Below are 25,844 nucleotides of genomic sequence, written 5' to 3'. Positions count from 1 at the left end.
GATTTCTGGATCATATGGCAACTCTACTTTTAGTTTTTTAAGGAACCTCCATACTGGTCTCTATAGTGGCTGCACCAGTTTACATTCCCTCCAACAGGGTAGGAGGATTCCCCTTTCTCTACATCCTCTCCAGCATTTATTATTTGCAAACTTTCTTAATGATGGCCATATTGACCAGTGTGAAGTGACACCTCCTTGCAGTTTTGATTTTTCTCTAATAATTAGTTATGTTGAGTGTATTTTCATGTGCTTATTGACCATCTCTATGTCTTCTTTGGATAAACATCTGTTTAGGTCTTCTGCCCATTTTTTGATTGGGTTGTTTATTTTGTTATTGAGCTGTATAAATATTTGTGTATTTTGGTAATTAAGCCCTTATCTGTTACATCATTTGCAAATATTTTCTCCCAGTCTATAAGTTGTCTTTTCATTTTGCTTATGATTTCATTTGTGCAAAGGAATGTTCTCTTTTAAGGACTTGACTTGTTGGTGCTAAGAGACTGTTGATCTTTATGGTTGAGCAGGTATTTCTGTTGATGGGGAGGTTTGGTCCATGCACAGTGCAGATACACAATGCATAGTAGAGGGGAGAAAGGAGGCCAAAGGGCAGAGAGAAGTTTTTATGTTTAAATTTTTCTTATCTTGCCATAAAATATGAGTTTTATTTCACACCTCAAATAGACAAGTATCTTGAGGCTAACATACACATAACACTGGTCATATCTTCAAAGTTCTGAGTATGGTTTTTAATACAATGAAGTTGAGTTTTACAGGACACAAGATTTCAAGTTTCCTCTGTATAAGAAGCGTGGACCAGAATGGTGCCTGCCTTCTAAGGTGATGTCTCACAGGTCACCCATCCAAACAGAGTGCACTGAGTTTCCACAGAAGTTCCCCAAATCAAAGCACAACATATGACTAAGCTGCTGGAAACTTGATTCTTCTTTCCTGATACAGTCCCCCACTGCTTTCCCCCCCTATTTTCTCTTTGTATTCATGGAGGTTCTCAATAGAAGGACTGAGGTGCCTTTTTTCTAGCACTGTTGTTCCCCCAATAACCCTCTGCAACAACTTCTCCCTTCTGTGTACTGTTATTGTACGTATGGTTACTAGTACAACATTTGGCTTTTCAGCATATATCAGATGACAAATTAGTCTTATATCCACAATTCGATTTTAATAACTTAAGAGAAAAGGTTATGTTCTTTTGGGTCACTCACAGCGCCTAGTACAATGCGGAACATGTATAGAGGTTCAATCATGTTTGTCAATGGATAAATTAAACCAGCAATTCTCAAATTTTTTGGTGTCATAACGGATTTTGTTTATGGGGGTTATATCTACTCAACACCTACCATTATTGAAAATTCAAAACATCACAGCAAAACAAGACAATAGAAGTGTACTTTTTTGTTGTGTTTCTGCATAGATTCAGGAAAAACTGATATTTCAGAATAATTCATTGGACAATATAGAGGTTATGGATATTATAAAAGTTATAATTGAAGATAACCACTTAAAACACAGAAGTACTAAGAAATGAGTTAATTTCAGAAAAAATGCACATTTTTATACCTTAAATCTACTATCTGAGAAAATTCTAAAAAATACAAGATTGAATAGGCATGCATTCCATAAATTATCAGAGGATGACATCATCCCATATCACGCAGTGCCTGGAATATTATACTGTACATGAGATAATGAGAGTGAAATAGGCAAATAACATTTCAAAAATGTTGTAAAAATAGTTGTGAATTCCTGGATCCCCTGAAAGAGTCTTGGGGACCATTAAGGATTTCAAGATCAAACTTTGGAAACCAGTGGATTAAATGATAGTCTTGGTTAATTCGATCACTTAAAGATGCCCATTACACAAAATCACTACTAGAATATCGTAGGACAATTAGAATCTACTTGCTAGTGATTGGCATTTATATTATTTATTAGTGCTGTCTAGTTCATCTTTAGGTGAGTCATCTAGATTAGATTGTATTAGAAATCTAATTACCCCTAACTTAATAGCTAAAACTCATAAACATTGATTATCTCACAGTCTCTATGGGTTAGGAACCTGGGTGCAGTTCAGTGGCTGCCTATGGCTCAAGGTGGGCTTCCCAAGTAGCACCAGTGGTAAAGAACCTCCCTGCCAATGCAGGAGATATAAGAGATGCAGGTTCAATCCTTGGGTCGGGAAGATCCCCTGGAGGAGGACATGGCAACCCACTCCAGTAGTCTTGCATGCAGAATCCCATGGACCGAGAAACTTGGAGGGCTATAGTTCATAGGGTTGCAAAGAGCTGGACACGACTGAAGTGACTTCACACACACACACACACACACAGCTCAAGGTATCTCATAAGGTCCATTAAGTTTTGGACCAGGGCTGTGGTCGCGCATGAAGGAAGCCTCCCATTTGCAGGGAATCTGTTTTCAAGCTTGTGTATAAGGTTGTTGGCAGGCATCAGGATTCAGTTCCTCACAGACTATTAGGCAGAGGCCTCAGTTTCTCACTGGGTGTTGCCTAGAGGCCCTTACACCATGGACCTCTCCATAGGGCAGCTCACAGTGTGGCAGCTGGCTTCCCTCAGAGCAAATAAGTGAGAGAATGTGAGAGGGGGTCCCAAGGTGGAAGCCACAATCTCTTTGTAACCTGATCTGTTGACAACCTACCTTTCCTGCAATATACTATTTGTTAGAAGCAAGTCAATTTAAATCCGGCCCACATGCATGGGGTGGAAGAGGGAGGACTTGCAAGGTCATTGAATTCTATCTTAGAGGCTGCCTACTATAGCAGTTTCTTTACTGGAAAAGGAAACTAAATCACAACTCACCTCTGTTGCTCTGCCCAGCTTCTTCTTGTTATAACTCCATCCCTTTTTTCCATGTCTCATATTCCTGCTATCAATGAAGGGGCTTCACTGGTGAAAAGAGCCTATTGAGATATTTTAAGATGAGAGTTTCATGGCTTTGTTTCCTCATAGTTCAGTTTCACTGGACTGTCTATTTTAATAAACATTTCTCATCATGGATGTGTCAGACTACTAGTTGTCCTTCAAAATCCATCTCTTCTATATTTCTGGCCACATGGCCACCCAGCCAGCAATTACATTTCCCAGCCTCCTTGTCAACTAGACGTGAACTTGCACCTAAAGTTTAGGGTAATGGTATGTGAGAGAAAGAGATGTGTGCAGCTTCTGTGTCATCTCTAACTTAAGAAGGGCTCCACATGCTGGATTTTGGCTCATCACCCTCTGGACCAGCTGGAAATGGTGACAATTTGAGCAGCCTTGGAAGCCATATGTTGGGGATGGCAGGTCCCACCTGGCTCCATGGAGCCGAACTACCCCTCCAGCCAGAGTCAACCAGATTTCTGTAAAAGAGTAACAAGCCTCTATCTTATTTATGTCACCATTTTAGGGGCCTCTTTGTTTTCAACAGCTCTGTTATTCTCTAGCTATTACATTTGATATAAATTAGTCTAGGAAACCAAGACAGAACTGTTTTACTCCTAGTTTAAAACACTGTTTTGGTTTATATGGGGGAAAGGTATGTATATGTGGAGAAGAATATATGGGAACTGTCTGTACTTTCTGCTTCATTTTGCTGTAAACCTAAAACTGCTCTAAAAAATACAGTTTATTAATTTAAAACAAAACAGTGCCAGATACACTGGGAATATTACTGTGAAACCACAGCCACATTTCTACCCTCATAGGACTTTTTGTTTAGAGAAATCAAAGTTAAATAAGCAATTAAGCATGCATTAATTAATTACAACTGTGATAAATACTAAGATAGAGTGATTTGTGAGTATATAACAAGAGGCCCTAAGCTATGAAACTCTAATAGAGGTCATGTATATTTTTAAAGAAAATAACTGTTCACTAAATATTCCCTCATACTGTAATGCTTCTTGAAGGCAATTCTCTAAACAGTAAAAAAAATAAAAGTTGGTATGTGACTTTGGCCTTAGTTTCCTCATCTGTAAATTTCAAAGACACGGATACTTTTCAGATGGTTTTTAGCTTTTCCCCTTTCTACCTCTCTGTCTCCACAGCAGATCTTCACGTGCATTGTATGACCTAATTTTTTCCCACAACTGTTATAGTGTTGGATTTACATAAAAGAGATTCTTTGTCCCCAAGGACAATTGGGATATGTAGGGAAAGGGACAGGTGTATCTATATTTCAGTGAGATAAAATGGGATCAAAGGAAAAATCAGTCTAAGAACCAGGAGAAATGTATTCAAGGTCAGCTATCATTTCTTTTTTTTTGTGTTAATCTGTTAAAAAAAACAAGTACAGATTATCTACCCTTTTGACACTTTGCTAGTGTATTGGTGACTCAAATAAATTTGTGAAGTGCTTTAAGCTCTTTGGGGGTTAGGTCCCAAACAAGATGTAGCTCCAGGGTAAAGCCTCCTGAAGATTAGCACTTGGAGTAGTCGTGGTTTCTGTTTGTTGTAACATCAGTTGTCCTTTTGCACTTCTATAATTCTTTGCCTGTGGAGATAACATGGGAAGCAGGCTGGAAGGCTAAAAAACAAAGAAAGCTTAAAGGTTTATACCTACAAGAAGTCAGAAAGGCAGTATGCAGTCAATAAGCACACAGACACTACATCTAGCACACTTGGTTCAAACCCTGGCTCTGGCACTCACTAGCTGTGTGACTTTGGGCAAGTTACTTAACCTCTCTGTTCTTCCATTTCCTCATCTATAAAATGAGGATAATAAAAGCCTTGACTTCACAGGTTGTTGGGAGGATTAACTGATTTATAAGCCAGATAAATTCTCAGGACCAGAGTCTGGCATGTTGCAAGTCTTTATTGTTAGCTATTAATATTATTGTTAATTTCACTTACATAAGATTTTTCATTTACAGTAGTGAGAACATTTTAAGTTAGGTTAACTCATCAATGAAGTGGGGGTACATAGAGGCAAAAAAAAATGCAGGAAAGAGTTCTTGAATAATCAGATATTTTGTTCTCGTGAAAATTTAGCTTGTTTCATATCAGACCTCAAAGTTCTGTCTGGCTTTCCCTTTTTCTGGTTAGAAAAACGAAGGGAAAATGTCCTTCCTTGTCTGATACTCTCTCTCTTGGTTAAATCTGGACTCAAAAATCATAAGTATGACCATGGTCCAGTTAACTTTATCCACAAAGCCTACACTCCACTTGAAAATACATCCTTCCAAGTCCATTGTTTGTTTGTTTTTTTTTTTTCTTCAAGTCCATTGTTTTTCCAGCATCACTGGAAAGAGTTTAAAATCTCATCAAAAGCACCAGCCTCTTCCAGCAAGTTACACATCCCCAAAGCCAAGTTCAGTCACACCTCTCAGGGAAGAGGAACCCATTCTCCAGAAAGAAAAGGACGGCGGCTCCTCCGTGTGATAAATTAATATCACAGATGCCACTTTCGTAAGAATATCAAAACCAGCTTTCCAGTTTGTAAACATAAACTTCACAGACCCACGGTCTGATAGAGTGTTCCTAAGTGTTTTGAATGTACAACACCCGGAAAAACCTCCTGAGTGTTATTTACAGTATGTGCTTCATAGGGAGGAGAATTCACATTTCAGCAGTCCAGGGGAAAAATGCACAGATAGGAAAGAAAGCCAGCAAATTATTTAATGGTTACTTTAAAAAAAGAAATGTCACTGTGCGGAAAAGTGTTTGGAGCTATGTTGAAGGCCTGTGTCACTGTGTGACACTGCTTCATTATCACCTCAATGGCCATGAATCCAGGGGGTGGGAGGAAACACTTCATACAAAAATAATGACTTTAGTCCTTGGAGCCCCACCCCAATATTTTAGGAAATCATGTTCTTGCCTTAAAGCTGTGTTTTCTTTGTATCTCAAACATTTGGTGAGTTGTTTTCGGCAGTAAAGCTGAATGAGCTTTTATTTGGTTTTCTCCATTCCTGATGAAGTATTACCATTAACATAGTCTTCCCATATCCCACCTTAAGAAAACATTTACAATGGGATAAAATCAAAACACATCCGCGGAAAGACGGTTTTCACTTGGCTATGCTGCGTGAATTTTAAATTTCCCTTTTCACAATGCAACCATCGCCATGGAACGCTGAGGGTGGATTAATGCTTCTCTGGTACTTCGGTATATCAGAACACGGATTTGCCAACAACAGCTGCAGCAAATTCCCCTGACTGAGAAGAATTACAAGTATTATCACCTAGATCATTAAACTGGGTTCATAGATTGCAGAATGTCTTCAATCAATTCATCTTAGATAACCTGAAGCCAGCTGGACCCCCTCAGCGAGAACTTGACTTAATTGGCCAATAAGTGGCTGGAAAAGGTGCATGCTATTTGATAAAATTACTGAGTGAGCAAGTGATTACAGTTTGGAGAAGCACCGAGTATAGACTGCAGGTCAGCCCTTTTGGAGAGGGCTAAGTTAATGTCCACTATTAAGTGCTGCTATGAAAAATGGTAGCTTGCTAGGAGCTCAGATGGAAAAGAGGATTCAGGTCAGACTTCAACTGATGGAGTGGGTGAGAGGCAGACATTTATCATCTCTTTGGCCTCATTTCTGCCTTGGTAATAGTCCCACACTAACCACTCCAGCAGTTGCCTGATTTTCTGTCTCCCTTTCATTTTATTGGCATAACGAAAAATATCGCCCTAGCCAACGAATCCATCTGGAAGGAAAAACCACTTTTTCCTCAATCATGTCCCAAGAGTCTTTTCCACAGAAAGGTTAAGGAATCGAGAGGCTGAAGAACACATTGTCTACACATACATATCAATAATTATTCTCTCCCTCTAGTGAGGAGATTGAAGTACTGTACTTTGCACATTAGATGTCTATATTTTATCAGTGCAGTTTAAAAAAAAGGGCAAATCAAAACTGGAATATGTTACCAGGCTATTGGCAGAAAATATTAAATAAAAATACTCTCTTCCTTCATGATGAAACAAAGGTTTCTGAATATATTGCTTCCATGACATTTTTTTCACCTGCCACTAAATGTTTTAGCCAGTTTGCAAAAAAAAAAAGAAAACTTTTGACAGATTTAGTTCAAGATTTCAGGTTAACAGACCTGCAACAACACATTGTCACTTGAATTATTGGTGTTTGACAATAATATGGTACCATTCAGGGGGAAGTCCCAAGAAGAAGGTTCCAGAGCAAAATGCACTCATTTATTCTCATCCAGAAATATACCTGTTTCATGGGCTTTTACTGAACGAAATGATTTTACTAGATAATAAACATCATCGGGATTTTAACAAGTAGAGAGATGGGAAATCATTCAAACTCAGGCCACAATTTGAACTGTAGCCTAAGAAATCAGACACATCTTAAACCTGCCTGGTATTCATGAGAGAAATGAATTCATCAGCTTGGAAATACCAACTGCATCATGAGAATCCCTTTCACTCTTTGTTAACTAACTTGGGAAGTGTGAACAATGATTCTGAACTTTACTTTACTCATTAGTGTCTCATTGGGGCCAACATACCTGGCACACTATGGACGAAATCGGTAGGCACCCTTGAATGGCCACATTCACTCCTTTCTGGAGGCGCTGGCCTTCTTTCCAAGTGGGAAATGCAAACCCACCTTGGAGCCTTTACCATCACAGAGGTTGCTTCTGGTGTTACTCACAGGTTAAAAATGAGAAATACAAGTCTTAGAGGAGTCAAGTGCTTGGATGAAATTCCAGAAATACCAGCTACAGCTGGATCCAAACCCAGGTCTTTATCTCCCAGAACCTGAGCTCTTAAAGTAGCATTTGTGTCTGGCAGGCTTTTGACTTCTCTGTGAATCTTTAGCTTAGGCCCCAAATTTTCCAAGGACAAAATGAAAGTCAAACATATTCTGCAAGTATTTGCTTTAAATTATTTGCCTTATTTGTATCACAGCCACGAACCAGGTTCGGCTAATGAGAAAGCAAGTCATTTTCAACGCAGCAGCTTATAAATCAACATCTCCTTATGATACATTGATCTGCATTGATTTTCTGAATAGGAGGCTTTCCCTTCCACATCACCAATTTCCTGCTTCTAAATTATTTTTTTGGAGTGATCTTGCAGAAAAATAAGGCAGGGGTTGGGGATCATCTTCACAAACTCTTTGATGACCACATTGTTGTTCTACCAGCTGTTTGAAATGGAAATCTCTTTGGGCGATTTTTGAGTGGGAGAGTGAAGTGGGGGCTATAATTTCCTCCTCCATCATTTATTCCTAGAGTATTTCAGGGAAGAGTTAAATCAAGGAGCACCAGACTGGTGTACACATTTTTCTCTTACCCTGAGATCTTTTGGGTGAAAGGGCAGCACTGAATTAAGCATTTAGTATTTTCAAAATCTGTGACCCGGAGCTGGTGCCTGAAAGCATCATCGATAATAAGGTTGGAAGCACATTATACTTTGCTGGTACTTCTCTCATCTTGCCTTGGACAGTCTTCTCCAGGAGTCATAATTATCCCACTAGGAAAACTGTCCCATTGTCTGCTAGTCTTTACTGGCAGGAAGTTTTTCTTGCTCTCTCCAGCTGTATCCTTTCTCAGCAGGGCCCATTAGTTCTCATTTAATTAGTACCACGATATAAATGGTCCTTCTATTCATTTATGTTGTTTTCATTTAAATAATTACACAGTACAGTGTTTCCATTCCCTGCAGGCACTGGTTTTGTAGGCTGAGAAACAGGATTGCAAACTATAGGCTTCAGTGTATTTTTTAAGCGTGGCTTCACCTTTTTCAGATGAATACGGCAAATACCTTTGTGCTGATGATGGACTTTCAGGAGCACGAAAAATTATTCTTTTCTTCTAGAATGGATTCCAGTACTAAATGGCTGGCAGGTCCAACAACCCAATGATAGAGTTGTCAATGTGTCTAATGGAAAGCCTGCTTGGCCTGGGTACTGGCAAGTGCTGAAGGTGCAGTGGTAAATAAGCAGGATGCGGGCCTGGCCCCTGAGGGGCTTACAGTCTAGACTTTAGAGAAGAGAGGTGTGGAGACAGTGAGACAGTGAGAGGAAAGAGAGCTTCTCAAATATTTATATGCATATGAATTTATGGATATTGTGTTAAAAGATTCTGGTTCAATAGAACTGGATGGGGCCTGAAAGTTTGCATTTCTACAAACTCCCGGGTGATGCTGACATTGCTGGTCCAGGGCCCATCCTTTGAATGGCCAAGGATCTGAAGAATGGAGATCTAGACTCATCTCTGTTACCAAGTGAACCTTTAGTAATTGGACAGGTTCGTTAAATAAGTGAAGTCTTATCATCTGGCAAATGGAACCCTAATATCTACTCTACCAAGTTGTTGTGAAGTCAAATAAATAGAAAAGCATTTGATAAAATTTCATGTGCTGTACAAATCTACAGTATTATAAGAAAATAATGTCCTTGTACTCAATGCATTTTTGAACACACAGTGAGATTAACCAAAATCTGACTTGACGTTGTTTTGAACAATAATTGGGCTTCTCTGGTGGCTCAGCTATAGAGAATCTACCTGCCAATTCAGGAGATACGGGTTCAATCTCTGGGTTGGGAAGATCCCCTGGAGAAGGAAATGTAGTATTCTTGCCTTGGAAAACCCATGGAGGGTGAGCCTGGTGGGCTATAGTCCATGGGGTCACAAAGAGTTGGACATGACTTAGTGACTAAACAACAACAACAAATGTGACATTGTTTTGAACAATAACTACTCCCACATCTCTTAAACTGGGCTTCTGATTCAGGTATATATAATTTTACGATCAAGGAAATTTCACTTCCAGGTTATAATGCCTCAGGCAAAGCAAGGCTTCCATTCAGTAAAACACCACTTTGACTTCACCAGGAGATGTCCATGAGCACCAGGCAACACCATAAAATGGTCTTTGGATGGGACTTGGATTTTTTTATTTTTTTCCTAAAAAAGAATAGTACATCTAATTAGCCGGGAAATACTGATATTAGGGGTAATTTAAAATAAATTTTCAAGCTGTGGGTTCTCTGGTAAAAAGTATGGTTAAAGGCAAAGGTTTGAGTTTGCAATTCATTAGCTGAGTAACCTAAGGCAAGTTGCTTAACCTCTCTGAAACTATTTCCTCAATTGTAAAATGGGCATAACAGTATCTAATTAAGGATGCTATGAGAATTAAATACATCAATACATACAAGGTTCCAGGTACCTAGCAAACTAATACCACTGTGCTGAGTCTGTGTCACTTTCCTCTGTGGGCTCCCATTTAGACTGAATGCTAAATTCCATGAGAACCAGGGCTATTCTAAACCTTAGTCTTTTAGTTCTCTGGTTCAGTGGTGTGGACTCAGCGCTTTCACTTACCAAAGGCTGGGGTTTGATCCCTGGACAGGGAACTAAGATCCCATAAACTTCGTGGTGTGGCCACACACAAACAAAACAAACAAACCCTTCATCTTGAAGAAACTGGTCTGTATAATAGTGAATGTTATGTTCAGCATCCAGAACCATCCTTCCTTGTGAATAATGATATGAAAACACAGAAGAGAAAAAGTGAACTATTGTCTCTATGGAGACTTACTATGTACTCCTGGGCTAACCACTATATAAACATTATCTGTGCCATGAACCCCACTTTGTGGATAAGGAAACTGAGGTTCACTCATGTTAAATAACTTGTACAGAAACTGCAACCAATATGTAAATTCACCCATCTAACTCCAAGGTCTGGGATTTTAAAACTGTTTTATTATGAAAAGTGAAAGTGAAGTCGCTCAGTCATGTCCAACTCTTTGCAACGCCATGGACTGTAGCCTACCAGGCTCCTCTGTCCATGGGATTTTCCAGGCAAGGGTACTGGAGTGGGTTACCATTTCCTTCTCCAGGGATCTTCCCAACCCAGGGATTGAACTCAGGTGTCCCTCATTGCAGGCAGATACTTCACCCTCTGAGCCACCAGGGAAGCCCCATTTTATTATACCTTAGCTCATATGATCCTCTCTCAGTGGGAGGGCGATGTCTCTGCACCTGTTTCTGGCCCATTCAGGGGGTCAAGCTCTCTGCCTAGAGCACCCTAAGAGCATAGCAAAGTCAAATGGCTGGGGCAAAACTGCTGCTTCAGTACCCACAAAACAGCATGGAGATGGGCCAGTTGATACTGGCTCATTGTTGTGGATCCCCAAGAAATAGACTATGAGATCTGTGCACAGGAGGTTTATCGGGGAGTGCTCTCTGGAGGGATGGAAAGAAGCAGAACAAAGGCTTCAGCTAACCCCCTAGAGCCCTCTGATATCAGGAGGGCCTTCTGAATATCCCACCTTGAGGTAAGGAGGAATCAGAATTTTAAACTCTTCTACTGACCTGTCATTAGATGCAGGATGCCTGGGGGTGGGGTAGGGACATGACCTTGATGACCTGAGGACTATGACTGAGCTGAGAGCTGTCAGCCCTCAAGAATTGGAGGGGTGAGCGTGTCCGTCTAGGCAGGGGAGTCTGGGTGGCACACCACATGGCCACCACACTACTTTACTTCTTGCCCCTGGTTCCCCATTGGGCATCCTCTCCCATGCCCAGAGGTTAATACTAGAGATTGGGAATAGGTAGGTAACCACATCTCCTGTGATGTTGCAAACTGCATTCACTCCCTTTCCTTCCTGGTAAGGTACATGATGGAGATAGGAGCTGGGAAGAGAAGGGGAGTGTTCCTCGGACTCTGCTGGCTCAATTGCATTAGCACAGAAGCACATGAAATCCCAAAGCACCACACATTGGGCATTTTATCTGCATTTCTGGGATTTTTAGGTAAAAAAAAATTTTCCCCTATGGAAGAAATTTTAAAAATTTTTTAAAAAAAGAACCAGAAAATAGTCTAAAAGCACATTACCAGGAAATTGCTTCTACTGTGTTTATGACTGTCCTTAATGTTTTATGAATATGTTAAAAAAAATGCTCAGGCATATTTCCTTGGGCACTCTAGTTAATTACTTATTCCGAGTGCTTCTACTCCATTCCTTGCAAAATGTGTTGTGCATTAATTCTGATTATGTACAAAAACCCACCTGCAAGGAAAAACTCTGAATCAGTAATGCTGATAAAATGAGCAGCCCTCCTGGGGCTCCACTGAGAAAGAGGATACTGGACAGAATTAGAATCTTGTAGCTAAGGCTATTCATAATGTCATTAACATAAAGGCAATTAAATGAGTTTTTAACCTACAACCCTTTATTGTTATTAATGAACATTAGAAAAACACAGGAGATAAAATTGGTAATTATCTCTGCACCAAGCTATGCAATAATGTGTTTAAATATAAAAACAAAACAAATGATTATTGTTAGTATTTTCAGTAGCAGAAACCCCAGGAGCAGCTCCGTCATATTTAATCACATGGGCCCACACCAAGAGGGTTAATTAAAAGAGGACTTTACCTTCCATGTGCCTGGTTATTCAGTTTAATACGGAATCAACAAACGCAAATGTAAATTTGCAAGCTATCCTGAGCAGTTGTTTCTGCCTGCAGGTTAACCACCTTTACAAAAACACTGACTGATTTCTTCTCCTTCAGGACAATGGTCTATGGCTCCATAACCAAGTTTTTCCATTTTGAAAAAAATTACCATATGATGCTTTCAAAGCTCATTCTGAGAACAACTCTATAAATCCAGGCTCATTGCCCGAGCTTACTGTTTGGCAAAAATAATTTAAGCATTTGAAAAAGACAGGCAGATTTAAAAAGTAAAGGTAAATGAACTTTTTGGCACTATGCTATATTCAAAGAGACTTCAGTTTAATTTCTTTCTCCATGCAAGCTGCAATAGCCTATAAGCCATTCTCAACAGGGCCTATTTACGAGGACAAGGTAGTTAATATATGGAGAAATACCCTGCATCTAATAATATCTTCCCATTAATTAATTCAGTTTGTATATCTTACAATGTAAAATGTTAGTATCACATTCCCTTATAATTTGCTCCAAACTGGTTTTGTTTCCAAAACCCATTTTTAAGATGATCCGTACCTCTGGTTTATCTTTACAGTGGATTTCAGGGCAAACAACACCGCACAAGCGTGACCCTCGGAAGCAGATTCTGAACAACTGCCATGTAGCATAGTTAGTGCTTTTTGTGCTCATGTGACTTTTACCCTGGAGCCAGTTCTACAAGAGAGATCACTTTTGCATTTTTTTTAAAATGCATTTTATAAAATAAAATAACCATCGTAACAACCACTTACATTTGCATATCACTTTACAGTTTACAAAATATTTTTGATAACTTCAGGAGGTACTGAGATCACAATTATGACAGTCGAGTTTAGTTTCATAGACCTATCTGGTCTTACACATTTTATTGAGTACATAGACCTTCCCTGAAAGTGAAAGCATAGTCACTCAGTCGTGTCCCACTCTTTGCGACCCCATGGACTGTAGCCCACCAGGTTCCTCTGTCCATGGAATTCTCTAGGCAAGAATACTGGAGTGGGTTGACATTTCCTTCTCCAAGGGATCTTCCTGATCGAACAGGGGTCTCCTGCATTGCAGGCAGATTCTTTGCCGCCTGAGCCACAAGGGAAGCCCCCTAGAGCTTCCTACCTGCAGACAAGTCTGTAGGCAAGCCCCTTAGGAGCGCAGGGAATTCAGCCGTGCACCAGGATGAGAGTTAGAGATGGGAAGCAGCGGGGAGCTAGTTTATTTTCTTAAACAGTTATGCCCCTCAAAGATGCTGGGGGCTCAGAGTTTGAGGCCAAGAAGGAATCTTACAAGGTCAGCTACCTGACTGCGATAGAGGTCGAACTGAGTTATATAGGAGTAGCATTGAAGAGGTGGGAGAAAAGCCCCCTGATTCTCGCCCAAGGGAAGGAAGGAAGGAGGCACCGGTGCTGAGGCAGTAATGGGCGGCACGGCAGCAGGCATCCTGTCAGCAGCCCCTCCCTTCCACTCTGCTCAGCACGGGGAGAGCTCCGCTGTGACCCAGCCCCGGGGCACGCACAGCCGTCCAGTCCCTTCTACACAAGCCCGTGGCCAGGTCCGATAAGTCCGTGGCTGGCCTTCACCTTTTAGGTACCAGATAACCATTCTTATTTAAAAACAGGCTCTTTGTCTTAGTCTCCTTTGGCCACTGCCCCGGGGCGGGGGCGGGGATCGAGTCACAGCACTCGGCTCGTCTCGCTTCCCTCTGATCCAGGAAGGTCAAGGTCGGAAGGCTCAGACAGTGGGCCGAGGCCGCAGCAGAACAGGCCTCCACGTTCAGACTCTGAGCAAGCAGTGATTTCCCCCTATAAGCTGAGAAGAGTTTCTTCTCGCACAGGACACTACAGGGTGCGGGCGGGAGGGGAGAAGAATTCATTAAAAATCATTTGCATTTTCGAGTTCCTTTCTTTCTGATCCCTCCCAACATGCTGCCCGGCTGGTGCCTCCGCCATGTGGCAGACGCGAGCTCAAGGTCAACCTCCGGCTGTTAGCCAAACAATTGGGAACCACAGCACACTAAACTTCCCCCTTTCTTGTCGCCCTCCCTGGCTATTAACCACCCCCAGGGCACCCTCAGGGGCCGCAAATTTTCTCCTGGCGCCTCCTCTGACTTGTGAAAATTCTAGAGGTCTGTGAGGTGAATGGTGAGCAAGCGCAGGGCCATATGCAGGGTCTTTGATGAGCTGACATCAGACAGCTGAGAGAGGAGGGCCGGTGGCTGGGCGGTTGCTGGATTGTTGACCCTTTGATTTGACGCGTTCTGGCTGCCCTGCGTGGCTGCTGCCAGCGGGCCAGCCGGAGAGAAGGTGGCCAAACAGCAGAACAATGCCGCAGCCTTTCACAGCTGGAAAAACATTTTTTAAAGACCTCCAGGAGGCACCAGTTGGTCCTGCCAGCTGACATTTGATCTGCGGAGAGTGGACCAGCTGATGCCAAAGTAGGCCTCTCCCAACCCACTCCAACCGCAGGCAGGCTGTGGATCTGTGTTCACCTTTCTGTCTGCACCCAGGAGGAAAGGGCCTGGGGGAGAGTTCGGTGTAAATCTTCTGAAAGCAAAGAGTCACTGGGTTCCTCGAGCGCCACCCCCCACCCCCCCGCCCCGCCCACCGGCTTGATTTTCACCAGGCTCTAAGGGGGGCTAGAGGATAAATGCTATCAACAAGAAAGGTTCCTGCAGGAAAGAATCGTGTCAGTTTCACATTTGGAGTACTCCAGGAAACAGGAAAATTCTTTGCAAATGGTTCCACTTGGACAATGTAGATGGGCAATTTATCTATGATCAGGAGAGTAACACACCATCATGAAAAGTGACAGTCGCTTTAAAAAAAATACTAATTGAATACAAATTGTCTGGAGTTTGCAGTTTGATCTAAGTATGACTACAATTCAGAGTGTTAGGTTCAGAGGGACATTTGGCTTGTCATCCAAACTATGACAATTTGGAGAGTGAAAAGGGGGCTTATTAACTATTAACTCCCCAAATTAGCGTAACCTGGTCCTGTTCTAGATAAACTGGGATTTCCCAGTCTCCCTATTATTTCATATCACCCTCACAATATCGTCCTCAGAGAAAAGAGTGCAGAAGTCATGGAGGTTAAATCTTCTTTCTAAAATATCAGGATGTTAGTCTGATCTCTTCACTCCTAAAAGGGAGGGACATTGTAAGTTTTGAGCCACACAGTTTATCACCAGAAAGCAAAATAAAACTCACATCAGGTTTTGGAAAGAGCACCAGACCAGGAGTCAGGATGTATGTTTTAAATCCTGCTCTAGCTGCTACTTCTCTGGCTGCCCTGATGGCTCAGAGGGCAAAGAATCTGCCTGCAGTGCAGGAAACCCGGGTTCAATCCCTGGGTTGGGAAGATCCCCTAAAGAAGGGGATGGCAACCCACTCCAGTAGTCTTGCCTGGAGAATTCCATAGACAGGAGCCTGGCTTGGGGTTGCAGAGTTGGACACGATTGAGCGACTAACACTTTCACTAGCTGTTACTAGTGCTATAAATACTAATGCTACTTATCTTTGCTGTCACTATTTCGACATTTTCTTTATTTATTGAGCATTTATTGTGTAGCAGATACTGTATTAATTAAGAGCCTGGGCAGAACATCCTCCATGAGGCTGAGCAGGAGTTTGCTCTATGCTGGCACTAAGCTAAGAAACAAACCCAACAATCTGTGATGTATTATCATCCCCATTTTACAAGGGAGGAAACCAAGGCTCTGAAAAGTTACATTGGTCTGACACAAAGTTCATGGTCTTCACCACTAACCACACAGCCAGAAAGGCTGGCCAGGAGCTGCAGGAGACACACTTCCTCTTCCTGCTCCCCACTGGCCCTCTCTCACTTTTAGCTCTTAAATATTTATATATGTAAAATATGCATTTTTATTCTGTGACTTCACAGGTCCTCAAAAATATAGGAGGCATGGCCAATGATGGTGTAGAGCAAACTATTAATACCTAGGAATGAGGATGACCAAGATGCTATAAGAACTGGAATCATCATAACTTAAAAATTAATAAGACTCACTGAGTAACATATTTCTGACTGCAAGATCTCCATTATGTGAGATATATTCATATATGTATGTTCCAGATTAACTCTGGGCTCAAGCAGAATTGGATTCTGCACATGATCCATTTTTCCTGTGACTTCTTGAGGTGCCAAGGAGTATGTATTACTATCCTCATATTTTATGGATGGCAAAAATCAGACCAAGGGAGTCTTATCCCACAACTCCCCAGTTTGTGTATCAATATTCACAGGCAACTTGTTCACCCAGTGATTTGATAAACACTCAATGAGTTGTAAAGACAAATGATCAGTGGACAGAGAATTCAGATTTGAATAGATTTATCACCAAACATTACTCTTAGAAATGTGTGTACAGAACACACCCACATGTGCCTCAGCCTTCGAAACTCTCAGTTGGTAAGTGGAGTCAGGGATGCTTTGTCAGCCCTGGTCACTCTCAGGGAAAAAAATGGGCAACTTTTGCTGTACTGCTGATAGAATGCATCCCACCACAATTCTGAAATGCTATACTAGGCTTCCTTGCACTGGAGATGTGCCATGTTGCATTGGTAATCTTTCCATCTGGCATTTGAATGCTTACGTCTACATAGGTGTTTTTTTCATTTTGGTCCTTTGAATCTTGGTTTCCATTCCTATCATACAAACATCTTGCAAATATCTGGGGGAATAATCTTGCATAGAAAAGGTGATGAAACCTCTTTTCAGCCAGTGTTTTTCTTTGTCAATGCACGCATGTGATAGGGAGGGGCACATGCGTGGGTGTGTTCATGCTTGTGTATATATACGTCCAAGTATCTGCCTCTTACAAATAGCTGAGAGAAGAAGAGAAGCAAAGGCACAGGAGAAAGGGAAAGATATACCCAACTGAATGCAGAGTTCCAGAGAATAGCAAGGAGAGATAAGAAAGCCTTCTTAAGTGAACAATCCAAAGAGATAGAGGGAAACAACAGAGTGGGAAAGACTGGAGATCTACATGTACATACATCAAGGGTAATTTTTGAGCAACTACCTTTGCCAGACTCAGTGCTAATTGCTGTCAACTCTAATACAAAATACTTTAAAACATAGTGCAGCAGGAGAGGTAAATAAATAAACAAATACTATTAAAAAAATAGCAACAGGCTTTTGGAGAGACAAGTCAGTACAGAAGCAGAGAGGGTGTCAGAAAAGGCTTTATTTGAGTGGGGTCTTTCAGAATAAGCTGAAACTTGCTGGTGGAGAAGAAGAGAAGGTATCCTAGGGAGAGAAGAGTCCATACAAAAATATGACAGGGTGTGGCATTTCAGGGAACTATGGGAAGTTAAATGTACTGTGGAGTAACGCACAGAGCAGTATGTGAAGAAAGATAGCTGGTAAGAGCAGGAACAAATTTGGAAGGGTCTCGAACATCTCGCCAGAGTCTGAACTTCATTCTGTAGGCAGATGAGAAGCTGGCTCACGTGTGGCAAATGATTACAAGTGGTTATGTAAGTGATACCCTATTAAGTTATTTGGAAAAGTTTCATTAAAAGTATTGTATGTATTATTAAAACTACACTGTGTACCTCAGGGTTTTTCAACCTTGGCACTGTTGACGTTCTGGGGTCAGATAATCCTCTGTCCCGTGCGATGAAAGTTGTTTGGCAGTATCCTTGGCCTCTGGCTATGCTGGGTCTTAGTTGAGGCATGCGGGCAGGTGGGATCTTAGTTCCCCAACCAGGGATCGAACCCGTCTCCCCTGCACTGCAAGGCAGATTGTTAACCACTGGACCACTAGGGATGCTTTCCTAGTGGCTCAGAGGATAAAGCATCTGCCCGCAATGCGGGAGACCCGGGTTTGATCCCTGGGTTGGGAAGATCCCCTGGAGAAGGAAATGGCAACCCACTCTAGTATTCTTGCCGGGAGAATCCCATGGACAGAGGAGCCTGGCGGTCTACAGTCCACAGGGTTGCAAAGAGTTGGACACGACTGAGCAACTTCACTTTCTTTTCTTTGGCCTCTACCTTCTAGGTGTCAGTAACACCTACCCCCTATTGTGATAACCAAAAATGTCTCTCAATGTCATCAAATGGCTCCTGGGGTCAAAATTGCCCCAGTTTAGTACCACTGGTGTTTCTGTAGTAGTAGGTACTATGCTAAGAAATTCTTCCAGAGAAAAAATGACATTGTAGAGTGAGTTGAAATACACACACACACACACACACACACACTATACTATATGTTTGGAGAAGAGTGATATTTCTGCATGTGCTCAGTCCAACATCTTGACCAAGAAGTCCGAGCCCATATCCTCATAATGGAGCCAAGGGCTATATTTGCCAAAGTCCAGAAAAGCTAAATCTCTTTGACTTGCCAAAGCAGGCACAGAATGCAGAGCACAAATTTAGATTTTGTAAAAGATCCTAAATTAGAGCTGTGCAACACTGCACTTGGATTGGTTACTGCAAATTAAACAGAACTATTTCATTCATGTTTATGGTCATGTAGGTTAATTAAAAAAATTCTTTTTAGAAATACAGCCCCCAAGACTCTATGTAATTTAAATAGAGTCTACATTCATGCAGAGTGAGAATGGCAGTTTCAATATTTAATTCTTGCTTTGTAAACTTTGAAGGCTAAAAACACATCCTCCCCAAGTTGTGAACACTATTTATGTTGGAAACAACTCACTAAAGTAAACTTGGAGTTGCTAGGTAACTTGGTGCCTGTGGAAGGTTTCTGGAGAAAATGTATTTAAATCAGATTTCCTGGAGCAGATGGGCAAACTGAAGTGGAAAACAAATTCAAATGATCTGATATTGGCTTTTCATGCTAAAACTAAAATTTCCTTGCAGTCAAAGCTCACACAGATCTTTTTAACTGTGCAAGTCTAAGGTAGCCTTGCTGCAGAGAGGAATACATCTCACTCTCTACAGCATGAAGCCGAGTTTTATGCTATGGAGAAACTGGGGAAGATCCATGAAGAATGGACATCTCATGAAGAAGGGAGTGTCTGAATGGGTCTGCTTTCTTTGCCTTTTCACTGGGCACAACCTTTTTGTCTCTATGTTAAAGGACTTAGTTGGGTTGGTCTTCTCTGATGGCTCTTTCAGACCGTAATAACAAAATCAAATTGTCAACATGCAGCTGAACTGCCTGGTAGTGAATCAGCTAAGCTAGAATCCCCCAGTTTTCAATTGTTCAGGCCAAGAGCTCTTAGAAATCAGAAGCTACGAATTGATAGAGGGAATATACATATTATAGCATTGCTATGAGCATCACCCACTAATTGAATTTTTATACTTGAGCTTAAATAGGTTAAGAATGAATAGAAGCTGCTAGTTATTTCTCAGTATTTTTTGTATGAGATCATACGTATTGGAGGAGGTGGGGGTTATACACAGTTTTCCATGAGGAATTCTTCAGAAATCTTTTTTTGAAGGAGGAACTTTAGTCACCCTCTAACCTATTAGAGTCGCTTCATTACTCAATTCTCTATAATCTTTTAGGGTTGATGGATTTGCACGAAAATGATTCAAAAGCAATCTGGTAGCTAACTTATCAGTTCTGGAACCAAGTAATTAAAGACACCCAAATTCCTGGGAATGAAGCCCCAGAGAAGTCTCATCACCCCTCTGACAACATGCAAGAAAAACCTAAATGAAATAAGAAAGTGATTCTCAAACCACAGTATGTCTCTTGTTAGTCCACTGTGGGAGTTTTCCCCATGAGAATCAGAAAGGGACCCTCCAGGAAGAGGACACACAGAAATGGGAAGCCGGTGTGAACAAGCATGGCCTGTTAGGAGCTGCCCCGCCCGGCTCTGTACTAGGTTCTTCACCTGCATTATTTCACTAAATTATCATAGCAAACACACTCAGAAGGCATTTCCCCCCCCCATTTTATAGGTGATAAAACAAGGTCCCGAAGGTCCTAGTGACTTAAAAGAACTCTTCCAGTTCATGAATGGCAGAACCAAATTCAGAAAGAGGTCTGTCTGATTTCAAAGCCCAGGCTACTTCCTCAGGAGACTCAGGGCTCTTTGGGGTGGGACGCTAGACACTCTCATATACTGCTAAGGTGACTGTAAATTGGTTTCAACTATTAAAAGATAAACTTAGCAATATTTGTCCGAATGCTAAGTGTACACACCATCATCAGATTCAGCAAAATCATCTTTCTGGGAATTTATCCTAAAGATGCACTTTCATAAGTACACAACGAGATATATATATATGTGTGTGTGTGTGTGTGTATAAAATGGTGTTCATATCATCATGGTTTGTAATAGAGAAAAACTGAAAACAGCTTAATTATTAGGGGATTGGTTAAATCATTTATGGTAAAGCACACAATCGAATATTCTCAGTATGTTTTTCTTTTTTTAATAAATTTTTTTGGCTGCATAATATGTGGGATCTTAGTTCCCTGACCAAGGATTGAGCCCATGCCCCCTGCATTGGAATCATGGAGTCTTAACCACTGGACTACCAAAGAAGTATTGTTTAGTAAGTTGCACAAAAGCGCATCTTTCAGAACAAAATAGAAAGCCCAGAGATAAATTCACCTACCTATGTACACCTTATCTTCGACAAAGGAGGCAAGAATATACAATGGAAAAAAGACAACCTCTTTAACAAGTGGTGTTGGGAAAACTGGTCAACCATTTGTAAAAGAATGAAACTAGAACACTTTCTAACACCATACACGAAAATAAATTCAAAATGGATTAAAGATCTAAATGTAAGACCAGAAACTATAAAACTCCTAGAGGAGAACATAGGCAAAACCCTCTCTGACATAAATCACAGCAGGATCCTCTATGACCCACCTCCCAGAATACTGGAAATAAAAGCAAAAATAAACAAATGGGACCTAATTAAACTGAAAAACTTTTGCACAACAAAGGAAACTATAAGCAAGGTGAAAAGACAGCCCTCAGAATGGGAGAAAATAATAGCAAATGAAGCAACAGACAAAGGATTAATCTCAAAAATATACAAGCAACTCCTGCAGCTCAATTCCAGAAAAATAAATGACCCAATCAAAAAATGGGCCAAAGGACTAAACAGACATTTCTCCAAAGAAGACATACAGATGGCTAACAAACACATGAAAAGATGCTCAACATCACTCATTATCAGAGAAATGCAAATCAAAACCACAATGAGGTACCGTTACATGCCAGTCAGAATGGCTACTATCCAAAGTCTACAAGCAATAAACGCTGGAGAGGGTGTGGAGAAAAGGGAACCCTCTTACACTGTTGGTGGGAATGCAAACTAGTACAGCCACTACGGAGAACAGTGTGGAGATTTCTTAAAAATCTGGAAATAGAACTGCCATATGACCCAGCAATCCCACTCCTGGGCATACACACTGAGGAAACCAGATCTGAAAGAGACACATGTACCCCAATGTTCATCCCAGCACTGTTTATAATAGCCAGGACATGGAAGCAACCTAGATGCCCATCAGCCGACGAATGGATAAGAAAGCTGTGGTACATATACACCATGGAATATTACTCAGCCATTAAAAAGATTACATTTGCATCAGTTCTAATGAGATGGATAAAACTGGGGCCCATTATACAGAGTGAAGTAAGCCAGAAAGATAAACACCAATACAGTATACTGACGCATATATATAGAATTTAGAAAGATGGTAATGATAACCCTACATGCAAGATAGAAAAAAGAGACACAGATGTATAGAACAGACTTTGGACTCTATGGGAGAAGGTGAGGGTGGGATGACCTGAGAGAATAGCATTGAAACATGTATATTATCAAGTGTGAAACAGATCGCCAGTCCAGGTTGGATGAATGAGACAAGTGCTGGGGGCTGGTTCACTGGGATGACCCAGAGGGATGGGATGGGGAGGGAGGCGGGAGGGGGGTTCAGGATGGGGACCACATGTAAATCCATGGCTGATTCAGGTCAATGTGTGGCAAAAACCACTACAATATTGTAAAGTAATTAGCCTCCAACTAATAAAAATAATTGGGGAAAAAAAGCACATATTTCTATGTGTGGTGGGGGTACAATCCTTTTTGCAAACAGGGGAATGTCTAGCTGCTGCTGCTAAGTTACTTCAGTCGTGTCCGACTCTGTGCGACCCCATAGACGGCAGCCCACCAGGTTCCTCTGTCCCTGGGATTCTCCAGGCAAGAATACTAGAGTGGGTTGCCATTTCCTTCTCCAATGCATGAAAGTGAAATTTGAAAGTGAAGGCGCTCAGTCGTGTCCGACTCTTTGAGACCCCATGGACTGTAGCCTACCAGGCTCCTCCATCCATGGGATTTTCCAGGCAAGAGTACTGGAATGGGTTGCCGTTGCCTTCTCCAGGGAATGTCTAGAAGTATACACAATTTGCCTTTGTCAACGGTGAACTTCCAAAGAGTGGGATGAGGGTGGTTCTTGGTAGAGTGGAGAGGAGAAAGTTTTACTTTTCACTTTGGATCATTCTAATCTTATTTTTTTTCTAATAAGCAAGTATTTCTTTCATAATAAGAGAGAAAATTTAAAGAAAGGCCTTTGTGAACTTAGAAAATAATGGAAGGTTTTTATAACACAAAAATGAAGTGGGTCAGGATCTGCTGAAGAATAAAGGGAAGGCAGATGATGATTAAGGAGCTAATGATTGCCAAAGGTCATTTATGTCCCGATGCTAATTGCCAAGGCAGATTCATAAAGAACTTCAGCATTGGAGAGAGTGCACCTTGAAGGCCGAGACCAAAGAGGAAACTCGTCATGATATTTTGGATAACTTGTCAAACCAAAGTCTAAATGCTTTGATAGTCTTTCAACCCTATTCAGTGCCTGGAATCTTCAACACATTGTTCTGTTGATACAAAGCATGAACTGTAGTAAAGAAGCTGGGTAGGCAGCTCAGGTAGGAAGAGAAGACTTCCCTCCCCCAGAACTTGACTACATCAAACTTTTCTAATCCCAGGATGCATGGGGGTTGTCAGTGACAGCTGTAGCCCTTTCTACATGGAAATATTCTTCCTCTGATGTGGAGGCAGAATGCATTTGCCTGTCTAATCCAGCTATATGCTGGAGAAATGAGAAAGGCCCAGGCTACTCATATGTGCTATAGAAAGTGGATGAGCCTACCAACAGGTTTTCTTGCCAGTTTTTTCTGATAATGCCATCATGGCCACTAGAGTTTCATAGGTTTTCTTTGCCCTAAGGCTAAAAGGGGTTTCTGCTGAGTGAGTATCTCTAGCATCTGAGAGACCTTTTTGCAGAAGACATGACTGAACTTTTTTGCATAGAAATAAGGTTTATCTATTTTCTCCTGACTGCTCAATGCTTCCTATTCTCATTTGTTCTAGTTAGGTTTCCTTTGGCTGTTAAAGTCACTGTTTACTTTGCCTGATAGTAATAATGATAACTGTTACTCATTAGGGCTTATAATGAGCCAGGCACTGTTTCAAGTGTCTTACACAAATTAATTTAATCCTCATTATAAATCTATGAAGTAGGTACCCTTGTTACCTCTAGTGGACAGATGAGGAAACTGAAGATTGAGGAGGCTGAGGAACTTGCCAAGCAGTAGAGCTAGGATTCAAAGCAGATCTGTCTCACCGCAAAACATGTTTATTTAACCATACGCTACACTGCTGGAGAAAGAAATGGCAACTCACTCCATTCTTGCCTGGGAAATCCGATGGACAGAAGAGCCTGCTGGGCTACAGTCCATGGGGTCACAAAAGAGTCAGGCATGACAGTGACTAAATAACACCACCACCACTGCATCATAACAAAGATGGCAGTCTATCTTACAGGAGGCAGCAGGACAGAACATCTCTCTGAATCAAGAGAATCCTTGTCCTCTCAGCTGTCGGGGTATCCCTTGCCTGTCCTCGAATCCTGTTCCTCTGCAGTGAATTCTCAATCTGCCTCCCTTAACATGGGGGACTCTTAACCTGGGACCCTCAGCCTCCCCACCAGCCATGCCTCAAGGCTCTAACTCTTTTCTGCCAACCTGAGTCCACATTGATCTCTTCCTCGGCTAACAACTTTTGCCTTTGTTGGCAGAACCATACAATTAGCACATATTTCTTAATATCCTGCTATCTAATTAGCTGAAATACATAATTTAACACGCTCTTACAATCTTGCCTGCCTCCCCTCCAGGCTTTGAGGGTATATCAGACACCTCTTAGGCTTCATCTCATATTCTCTCAGCCCACCTTTTATTCCAAGTTTTGCTACCCCAACCAGCTGTGCTGAAGAATAAACAGACAGGGATCTTGTCTCAGCTGGACCATGAATCTATTATACTCTCCTGCTTGAGCTTTTCTCATAACCTAACAAGATATCTGCATGAATCTGCTTAGGGCGTACACGTATGCAAACGTAGACATTCAGAAGGATTAGCACTCTTTGGGACAACCCTTGACTAATGAGGATGGGAACTGTGGGGTAGAGCTTCTCCCCTGCCCCTTGCATAGACAATGCTGAGACACATTCTTAAATGACCTCCATTGATGACCAGCCAGAAAATGTCCATGTTTATAGGACATATATAAAGAAGCCTGAGGAAGAGGCATGTGGATGGACCTATGAGAAAAGGCATTATGAGCAAGGATTATTGATTCTCCTGTTAATGCCATGAGTCCTCCACAGTAAATCAATAGGGCAAACATCCAAGTAGAGAGGATGACCTTTTTCTGGATGTCATGAGCTTCTCTCCATGGCCACTCCATTACTAGAGCAATGGGTCACAAATGGGCATGACTATGATGGGGAAGAGACTAGCTTTGAACACAAAAGCATCAACTCCCTATCACTAATGCTGATATAGTGCCTGCCATGGCTGAATATCCATCCTGCTAGCAGTAAAGACTAGCCAAATCAGGCATTATTCTTAAGGCGGGTGAGTGTGTGCTAAGTAACTTCAGTCATCTCCAATTCTTTGCGACCCCATGGACTGTGGCCCACCAGGCTCTTCTGTCCATGAAATTTCCCAAGTAGGAATACTGGAGTGGGTGGCCATTTCCTTCTCCAGGGAATCTTCCCAACCTAGGAACCGAACCTATGTCTCTTACATCTCCTGCATTGTCAGGTGGGTTTTTACCACTAGCACCACCTGGGAAGCCCATTCTTAAGGAGACTAGCCAGTTACGAGGTGGCAGCTCGATTACATCACACCTAATTCCATTACAGAAATTGGCATCTACTTTGGATATGGCTTTGCTTTCTTTGACTTCAGTGCTGTTGCCAAAACCAGTATCTGTGAAATTATAGAATGCTTTTTTCACTGATATGGGATCCCATACAACATTACCTCAGGGTAATGCGTACCTCAGGTAATTGTCACACAATGGGCATATGATGATGAGACTGACTATTCTTACAGGGTACTTCATCAACCAGAGGCAGCCAGACTATTAGTCCATTAGAATAATGGACTTGCC

Source organism: Dama dama, chromosome 20 (assembly GCF_033118175.1).
Source record: "Dama dama isolate Ldn47 chromosome 20, ASM3311817v1, whole genome shotgun sequence".
In the NCBI taxonomy this organism is placed as follows: domain Eukaryota; kingdom Metazoa; phylum Chordata; class Mammalia; order Artiodactyla; family Cervidae; genus Dama; species Dama dama.
The sequence above is the reverse complement of the archived record's forward strand: the minus strand, read 5'-3'. Positions refer to the sequence as shown.